The sequence below is a fragment of the Triturus cristatus genome, chromosome 2_1, assembly GCF_964204655.1.
Source record: "Triturus cristatus chromosome 2_1, aTriCri1.1, whole genome shotgun sequence".
In the NCBI taxonomy this organism is placed as follows: Eukaryota; Metazoa; Chordata; class Amphibia; order Caudata; family Salamandridae; genus Triturus; species Triturus cristatus.
This window is the reverse complement of record NC_140581.1, coordinates 84,833,210-84,844,065: the sequence shown is the minus strand read 5'-3', so window position 1 is coordinate 84,844,065 and position 10,856 is coordinate 84,833,210.

Sequence of the window (10,856 nt, the reverse complement as noted above, 5' to 3'; positions counted from 1 at the left end):
TTGTTCACAGCCTCACGCAGGACTGGCATACACCAGGCCAGCCCACTCTGCTTACACATACAGGGAGGGACAACAACGCTAAATGGCCCAGATTTTCATTGTAGTGATCTGCTGCTCACAGGTCTAGTTGTCAATACGCCACAGCCACTCCCTGACGGCTGGTTTACACCCACACCACACCCATCAAGCACAGGCATCACAGGACATGTAACCCTGCCAATAAAAAGGACCGGGCGCGCGTGTTCCACGCCATTTCCATTTCAGACTTGGTGCACCGGATGCACTGCGGCCAGCACAGGCACACCGCCACGGGACGGTGACTTTCGGTGCACTGAGGTAGGGGCACTGTAAGTGCTGAGCAGGTGTGCAGCCTGCGATGATGTCCCGTCCCGCTGGTCCGGACAGGTCAGGTTTTGTGTGCCCTGCTGGACCGCAGTGTAGGCCTGGCCATCAACCAGCGGTGGCCTACCGCCACATGGCGTGGCCTCACTGGTCACAGAGTTAGTGGCACTGCAAGGGCTGAGCTGGTGTGCAACCAACGATGATGGCGGGTGCACTGATATGTCCTCTGCCATGATAAAATCAAGACGCAGCACCAAATGTGGACCTGGTGGCCTGCGGAGTGGGGCTACATAACGTGGAGGATGCCATGTCCACGAAAAGGTGAGCAGTAAGGCCTGGGAGCACAGGGGCGGGCAGACACCTCTGGGTAGAGGGAGTGGATGGGGTGCAGCAGCCTGGGTGTGCAGCGGCGGGCAGACACTTCTGAGCAGTGGAAGTGGATGGGGTGCAGCAACCTGGATGCACAAAGGTGGGACAGCCATTTAGGCATGTTCATTCATATGTATTCTGCCATTACTGATTCTGATGAGTGAACTTGTGGGCTCCACTATGTCCTGGCACGTGTTTGGAGACACACCGGTGGCAGAAAGGTGAGCTGTGAGGGTTTTGTCCACAGTGTGGGCACTCACTGTCCTTCTACATCTCTTCCTTTCTCTCCCTCACACTCTTTCTCTCTCTCTTCTTCTCTCTCACACTGTTTCTCTTTCTCTCTCTCTTCCTCTCTCTCACTGTTTCTCTCTCTCATCCTCTCTCTCTCACTCTTTCTCTCTTTCTCTCTGTCTTCCTCTCACTCGTTCTTTCTCTCTCTCTCCTTTGATGGACGCATGACGCACAATCTGTTTTTTGTTTAAATATTTTTACTGGTATTTTCTGATTTTATCATCTCTTATATCACAATATCGTACAGGATATCGAAAAATAAGTTTCGTGCATGCATGGTACAAATAAAGAATAGCATTATACATTTCAACGGTGTGGTATTATTGTTAGGATATTATCCTTAGTCACATACTCATGTTCCACAGAGGAATATTTGCTCTTGGATCTCTGTGTGCTATTGCTTACACGTATTGCTACATTACGGATCGTAATTTGCATTCAGAACCACCTACATCTTGCTTATAACACATCAGGTCGGAACCGGTCTGACGGTGCCTGACACTCACAGTCTGAAAGCGCATAAATGGTCATAGGATATAATCATCGCAATACTGCAATAAAGGAATCGCATGATGAAAAGAGAAAAAAGGGAGAACACTGAAAGATACCAATAAAACATATTTTCTCTATCGTACAAATGAAACTAAATATTAAAATATATAACAAACTGCCATAGATGAAATACAAATAAAGTAAGTACCGCATGACTAGGTATGGAGGTTCATTATCGGTACTTTACAGCATAGAGGCTATCCTAATTGGGGTTGAACTCTATTCAAGGGGGGCACTACTACACCCGGGGACAGGCAGGACTCGGGTAGTCTCCCACAGTGAACTAGGGGGCACATAGGCTGTCGGTGCTAAGTGCTCAGAAGTGCAACCGCTCCTTTCATCTGAACCCAGAATCTCTAGTGTGTTTGCTGCAGATCAACAGATTGAGTATCATCTCCCTCCACTATACCGCCGTGCTGGAGGGCAGTGAGTAGTGTATCCCAGTTTTGCGCTATAGGGTATTTGCGGAGCCCTGCTGTTTCCTCTCTGTGTAATGCTGTACTTTCTGCCTGCGCCCATATTGCGAGTGAGCGTTTCCAGCTAATCACCTCTGGAGGATCTGCGTGCTTCCAATTCTTAGTAATTAGTTGTGTTGTGGTTATCAGCCCCAGATCCCGGAACCTTGATGTGACTTTGTTTTTTTTTGGACCTGGCATAAAGCACTAGAATGCAAACTTCCCAGGACAACGGCAAAGGTGAGTCCGTACATAAAGCAAGGGTCAAGACCACCTCCTGCCAATTATGTTGAAGGGAAGCACAGGACCATAACATGTGAAGCAGATCCGCATTGAGCTGTTGACAGTGTGGGCATGCAGAAGTGGTAGTGTCAAAATATCCGTTTATCTTGTCAGGTGAAAGATACGCTCTCTGTATAATTTACGTTTGTATAAGCTTGAATCTAGAACTCCTCGGTACACACCTAGAACCAGCTAGGATAGCGTCCCATTACTTATCAGTCCAAGGCTGGCCTCTGTCTGCCTCCCAACAGATTCGAAGTTGCTGCATCGGCTTCAATGTATGTATAAGTAATGCCTCCACTAACCAATGCACTATATGTGATCCCGCCCCTATTGCATGTAAATATTGTAATAGTAGATGCATCGGTGGCTCAGTCGTTAGGTCTCCCCAGGCGGCTGACAAGGCCTTCCGAAGGGAGGTATGTAAGAGGAATTGGTCTGCTGGTAAATCAACATCCTCGTCCAATGCCTCGAACGTCAGTAATGTGCCATCTCTGTATAGATCGCCCAATGTATCTAGTCCCACAGTATGCCAGGCCTTTAGAGCTACGCCAGAAGTACCCAATCTTCCCCTTGGTGTCCCCAACAATGGTAAAATCGGAGCATATGGAAGTGTCGTGCGGGTGAGATATAAACTCCTCCTGTAACATTTATGCGCCAGCCCCAAGTGTAATTGCGGCGGTTGCGGGAGTTTGGTAGCAGGGTGGAACAGATGACAGATTTGAGAGTGGGTCCAAGGCTGTTGTAAATTTGCTGGGTCTTCCAGACATCTACCATCCAGCCATCTCATCACCCATTGGAGCTGGGCAGCTTTGTAATACAGCTCCATATTGGGAACAGCCAACCCACCCTGACTAGTAGGAGCATACATCTTCCACAGGGCAACTTGTGGCCTTCCTTTAGTCCATATTAAGTCTCGGAAGAGACGCTCCAGTTCTCGGAAAATCCTAGGTGGGACATAGAGTGGGAGATTCTAAAAATAATACAATAGTTTGGGAAGAACAATCATTTTCAACAGGGTAATGCGACTCATGACTTTTAGTGGAAGTGACTTCCAAATTTGCATTTGGGCTCTTATAGCCGAAATTGCTCTGATCAAATTGCCCTCTAGGAAATCGTCAGACATCCGGTATATGAAGATACCGAGATAGCGGAAGGTAGTAGGGAGCCATGAGAGGAGTGAGCCATTAAGAAGCACATTCTCCTCAGTCGTATCCGCACTAAATGGATAAACCCCTGATTTATCCCAATTGCCCCAGAGACCCAATTTCTTCTCAAAGGCTTTGAGTGTGTCTGCAATGGACTTCGGGATGGCAGTGACATCTTGGAGATATAATAGCAGATCGCCTGCGTATAAGGAAACGGCGTGTAGCCCATCTCCCAGTCGTATACCCCACGTCTCGCCATCACCCCGGAGCAACATTGCTAATAGCTCCATAGCTAGAGAAAACAACAACGGGGACAAAGGGCAGCCCTGACACATCCCTTGTCTCACTCTAATGGGGCCTGAGATTAACCTACTGGTTAATTATACTACAGTGGGTCGCTAATATAATAGGCAAACCATGTTGAGGTACTGATCCCCCAGTTTATATTAGCTTAAAACTGCCGCCAGATAAGGCCATTCCAAAGAATCAAAGGCTTCTCCAGATCCAGAACCAAGCAACCGGGGCCAACTGTGTAATGCATATTTCTGCACCCGCAAGAATCTGCGGATATTGAGGGAAGTACTCCGGGCAGGAACAAATCCGTCGTAGTCAGAGTGTACCAGCGTTTTCACTAAGGGTGAAAGATGCCTAGCCAACAGTCATGCGTAGATTTTATAATCTGTGTTAAGAAGCGCCAGTGGGCGATATGAACTCAGAGATTCAGGATTTTTGTCAGGTTTAAGGAGGGACACCAGCAAAGCCTCATTTTGTGTGTCGGCGAGGGTGGAGTCGTCAAGCATGGTTTCATACACTTTTAGCAGCTGCGGCACTAAGATATGTGTGCATGCATTATAAAATTCAGTTGGCAAGCCATCTGGTTGTGGCGACTTCCCATTGGACAACGAGAATATACAATCCCAAACTTCCTCTGATAGAAGAGGGGCGATTAGCTCCTAGGCTGTGGCAAATCCAATCGCTCTAGGTAAAGCTGCAGCTCTTGGGGTGTAGCTCTTGTGCGGGATTTATACAGGTCTTGGTAATGTGTTACAAACTCACCATGTATATCTCGTTGCGCGTATGCTATTCCCCCGTTTGCCATCCGCACTGATGCAACAGGAGCTGATGACTCATCTTGGCGTTTGAGCCACGTGAGCAATTTGCCTGCTTTGTCGCCCATGTGGTGTGTCCGTGCCGAATGAGCGGCGTAGTTAAGACACCTCAATCGCTCCAACAGCAGTGCAAGTTCCTCCCTATGCTGGTCCAGCTGCCCTTGGGACCCATCAGTGGCTGTCTGCTCACTAGCTGCCAACCTCCTTTCTAAAATAGTGAGTTCCTTTTCCAGCTGTGTCCGCATACCCATCTGCGTACCCAAACAATGCCCCCTAACGACCACCTTGAGAGCGTCCCATTTCACCAATGGCGACATGGCAGTGCCCGCATTCTCCTCAAAGTATTGTGCTATGGTAGTTGCTAGTAAGTCCCGGAAGGGCGCATCAAGGAGAACATCTGGCTGGAGGCACCACACTGGAATCGGCGGTGTCTCGGCCTCCCACTGTAGCTCCATCACATGTGGATTGTGATCAGAATGTATGCATCTCATATAGAAAGACCCGGAGATACATGGTAAAAGATCATTCAATACCATGAAACGGTCTAGGCGTACATGGAGTCCATAGGCCCCGAGTAATAGGAATATACTCTATCCTGCGGGTTTCTGTGGCGCCAAGCATCAGAGAAATGCCATTGTGCAGCCCAGTGTGTCAATGCTTTCGCAGCTGTGTGCGTAGCTGTGCCAGGCAAGGGAGGAAAAGAACGGTCCAGTGAAACATCCAGTACACAGTTATAATCACCGCCCAAGACCATGGGTATATCATGCCACGTGGCTAACTTTTGTGATATCTGATCCAAAAAGGCTGCCTGTTCAGTATTGGGCGCAAAAAGTGATGCTAATACAATCGGCCTACCTTCCAATACGCCCCTGACTATGACATACCTACCCTCAACATCCACTATGGTATCCACCATCCGAAATGGAATCCCCGGCCTCACCCACACCAAAACTCCGCGTGCATACGCTGAGTAACCTGTTGCATACAGCTGTCCCCTCCAGCGTCTGTGTAGACGTGTAACTTCTGCCCGAGGCAGGTGTGTCTCCTGGAGGAGTGCTATTTGTATGTTTTAAATATGAGTATATAAGATAACGCCATGCCGGGCTGTGTATGCCTCTTACGTTCCAGGTTCCTATCTTAATAGGTACCATAACTGTGGGATGCTAGGGGTGCCATTGGCCCTGCCTGGCCAAGGGAGGGGATGGGCTGATAGTAGGCATGTAAGGGCCATTATAGAGTGTGCCTCCCTGCGCAAGCCAAATTTACGACAGTCATACCTGTTGAAAAACGATGGCATAATAAACAATAAAACAATTCACAATAAAAAATACCATGAGAGCAAATATGCAACAGGCAATTGCCCAAACTTGTAAGAACAATAGCACACAACTAACGTCTGGGGAAGACTATTGTGCACAGCACACAAGAACTATCTAGAAAAGGGGGGATCGTCTTTAGCGGCTAATCCTGTCTCTGGCTAGTCGCTGGTGAGATAGGGCTGTTGCCCAGTTGTTATACATAATATTCCCATATAGAAAGGGGACAGAAGGGTAGGACTGTCTATAATACCGGCACCTGTCTCACAAGGGCTGCACTATCTCAACTACCAAGGTCAGAGATCACAACTCACAGACATGATACAGAGTCCGTTAAACTTGCGTATTCGATAAAACTGTTTACTGCTCAGCTAACGAAGAACATAAGAGAAAGGCATATATAGGTGCATTTAAAAAGGGAGGAGGTGAAAGAGAGCGTGTCATTATTTTTGCACCAGGAAAGTGGATGAAGGGACGGAGATTGGGCAACCGATGATTAAGGTAGAGTGTAATGCCAATGAGGTTGTGAAAGTGTTGAAGTGAGGGCATGAGCAAGTAAAGTGGGAAGGAGCCGAAGCGAATAGTGGTTGAAAATATAGTGGTATGTTGACGTTCTTGGGAGAGTGGACTGATTACACTGGGGTGTGGAACAAGTTGGTGGGGACTAATCTTGAAGGGTATTAACGGCATATGGAAAGTAAATAGGGTAGAAAGTAAGTAAATTCGGAGGAAGCCTGTTTGGTTACCAGGTAGCACGTAATCACGCAACTAGAGGGGTAACGTTGATTATGGGTTAGCGTTAAAAATCAGAGAAGGGGTTAAGAATAGCATTGTTGCTTGTGAATATATAGTTCTGGATATACAACCTAAATGTCGAAGTTGTTTTATTTTCAGTGAACCCCTGACGAAGGGCAAAAAATATGCCCGAAATGCATTGGGAAGAACTTTTATCACTAAGGATGATTTGCGTATTAATTCTTACTTCCGAAAAAGGCCTGGAATGGCATATCTGAAGCATTAGATGTTAAAAATATGCTTTGTCCCTCATGTGACACGAAGAATTGATATGAGCAAAACTGATAAAAATTTTGGAATACAAGGAATCAACAAATACTGAATGTGGATACATTTGTGGACTCTTCTGTTAGAAGTTACTGATTCATCTGTGAGTCCGGTACTGGAGTGAGACGTCGCTCCAGATTTGGTTGAATGTCTACACGTGGTAACAGGGCAGACCACGATCTGGGCTGCACGCTAAAAAGATTAAACTGAAGAACTTTTGTGAAACTTGAATAATCGGTGTGCACTTGGACACCCGTTTTGCAAAATGGTTAGTGAAGGGACATTTCTATGCATCATTGCAAGACTGTAAAATAAAATGTCCTCAATATTTCTTTGCTTACCAAGTGGCAATAATTGTAACATGGAGCATGTTGCAGTACCAAAGTCACTAAAACTGTCACCCGGTCTACTCTCAAGGAGATGTTTCACATCTACACCAATTACGCTGAACACCTGGTAGACGAGGTGTTTTCAGACTCTGGTACTTTGATTATGTCCACTGCAGCAGTCACGGTTTCCTGTAAAAACCTAAGCATGCAGTAGACTGTACTTTTTCACATCACTATCAATATGTGACCAAAGATCATCACATTTCTTGTCTTTGGCATCATCACTAAGCAAAAATTCTGTAAACGGTCGTCACATGGATAATGTAGCATTCACGGACTCTAGGATTGAGCACCACCGGCTAAATGACAGTTAGTATTGCTCTTTCTTTGATGCCACACAATGCACAAAATGCAAAATATTCGCATTTTTATTTCATGTGGTATAACAAAACAATAGTATTGATCATTAACTCTTAAGAATGTAAAGATGCTTTCAGCATACCATCTAGCAAGTGACAAGGATCTCTTACAGGGAAGCACTTTAGCTCAGGTATCGATTTTGAGAGGCAATCGTACAACTTTTTCATATAGGTAGATGAATTACTGCAAATACAAACAATATCACTCAAATCTTTATTGAACTTGGTAAGAACTTTTTTCACCAGCATTCCAAGTGACACTGCGTTCCATGTTTACCAATCGTCTGGTGTCATGTTTTCGCAACTATCTCAGATGCTTGGTGACAACATTCTTTTCAATTGTACCTGTTGCTGCACCTTGCATTGAATGTTTAAAGCCTGGGGTGTTTGGCAATTCACTTACAATCGCTACTGACACGCTAGATAAGGGGAATCATGTATCAAAGGATTTCACCCATTCTCTGTCTGTGGGTAAATGTGATGGTACATATTGGGAAAGATTCTTATGAAACCAGCCATTTTACCTATCAGTGAAATCAAATGTAGCCAAAATATCAAATATGATTTTGATATTTCCCGATTCTCTACAGTTTATAAAATACCTAAGTAAGACCTAAAACATTCTTCTAGTTATTGCATCTTTAGACCAAAGACCACAAAACTGAAAAAAGCAGAAGGAAGAAGAGACAATGTTTTAGTGACATCCCTAAACAACAAAACTCAAGCAGAATAATGTTATCCCAGTCTTTCTTGCTGCTGCCTTGTATAACAAAGTTACATTGTATTGGCCCCTTGAGGAAGAAATAAAAATGACTCTTTCACTCATTTTTTCCTTTCTTTGAATGGCACTTAGTTTGTGGTGGCAAAGGTGTTTTATCAGTGTTTATATGTTTACACCGGTGCTGGCTATTTTCCTTTTGGTTAGATTTCATCAGTTAATTATAGATTTAAACCTAAAACCAGATAGCCTAGGATAGGGTGACCAACTGGTATGGATGTAAATTCAGGACTGTGAGTGTAAAAATTCAGGACCAAGGGTCAAAATTCAGGACAAAACCTGGGACAAATGTTCAGTTTTACAGACACATAAGTGCCAATGTGAGATGTAAGCAAAAACAACAATTGATGGACATAATGCAGAACAATGTCATACATTCACACCAGTACAGAGATCTGGGCCTAAATCCATCGTTTTTTTGCTCACCATGCCATTCCAGTTTGAACCCAGCCATATGCAAATCAGTCTTGACCCTGTGCCTCATGGGAACAGTTCAGCCCAAACTGCCAAGCCAGGTCCTCCCTGGACTGGAAACAAGCATCCTATGACCGGTTTCAGGGTTTCACCCCTCTTCAGCCAGGATAGTTTGATTCCAGTGGCATGGAGGGAAAGACCCGATGCTGGGTACGGCCAGTCCAGCCTGGCTACTACCCTCCAATGGTGCCCCTCATCTTCATATAAACCCTCTCTCATGTGTATTTATATTCTTTTATAGTGCTACGCATCTGAAGTATGTACAGCACGGTGTCAGAGTGCATTACATCACACACATATAGAGACAATGACTCATAAATGTGAAAGGCAATGTATAGGAAATGTTACTTAAGACAATGAGGGTTACAAGGTTTAAGAGTCAGATGTCATCCATACTGGTAGGCAGTGGCGAAGCATGGACGGGGCCACAAGGGCGTTTGCCCCGGGTGCAATATTCTTAGGGGTGACCAATTTTAAAAGGAAAAACAATTGTGCTGGAAGGAACTCGAGTCACGTTGGTGCTGTTGTCTGCAAGTGCAGTTTATGTTGTCTTGTCTGCCTTTCCCCGCAGAACAGCTGCATGGAGTTGTGCCCTAATGTATTTCTCATGGCCTCAGGGAAGGTGGAGGGCTGCTCGTACTGCTTCCCGGTAGCATAGGAGCAGCGCCACCCAGTGGCACAACAGCGGAACATTTCTTGTGGTACCGCAGCGCTGTACAAGGAATTTGTTTCTGCTTTTTGGCAGGCAGAAGGAGCATTTCAAGCCCAAGCTCCGCGCTTGCTGTCTGACGTCATGTGTTGGTTTGGGATGGTGGGTTGAGTCACCTGGGGGTGTGGCATCCATTCATTCTTTCATCATCTGTGTGTCCATCCACATCCAAACCTATTCAACCATTTACAAACCTGTCCATCATCTATGTTTCCATCATTTCACTTGTCCATCCATCCTTTCACCACATCCATCCTTTCACTCATCCATCCACACTTACACCCATCCATCCATTCACTCATCCATCCAACCATTTACCCTTTCACCCATACAGCCATCCTTTCACTTAGTCATCCATCCATTTATCCATCCATTCACCATTTCACTCATCCATCCTCTCTTCCAGCTCTTCACCCTCCCTTATACTCATCTATGCACTCTTTCCCTCATCCATCCTTACATTCTTCTTTTCACTCATCCATAAAACCAATTCACCTATCCATCCTGTCAATCATCCAGCAATACTTTCACTCATCCATCCATCCTCACTTTCTCTCTCCATCCCCTTTTCACTTGGCCATCCCTTCACCCATCCATCCACCCACCCATCCATCCACTCATACGCTCATGAATCCATCCATTGACCCTAACACTCATCTATCCTTTCAGTCATCCATCCTTTCTCTCATCCATGCTTTCTCTCTTCCATCCATCCACTCTTTCACTCATCTGTACATCAGTTGGCCCATCTACCTTCTCTTTCACTCACCCATCCATCCTCACATCCACCCTTTCACACATCTGTCCATCCATTAACCCTTTCACTTATCAATTCATCAATCCATTCATAATTTTAGTCATCCATCCACCCATTCACTCATCCATCCATCCCTTCACTCATCCAGCCACCCTTTTACCCTTTTACCCATTTATCCACCATTCCAACCATACATCCACCATTCCACCCATACATCCACCATTCCACCCATACATCTATTTGTTCAGCCTATCTCTCATCCATCCTTTCACTCACTCATCCATTCATCCTTTCTCTCATTTTCCATCCATTCTCCCTTTCTCTCATCCATTCGTCCTTTCACTAATCCATCTAGCCATTCACCCATTCCTTCACTTACTTACTCACCCACCCACCTTTTCACATTAATTATGAGCTGAGCCCTCTGTCTGCAGATTTGCAGGCAGAAGAGGCCCATCAAGAAC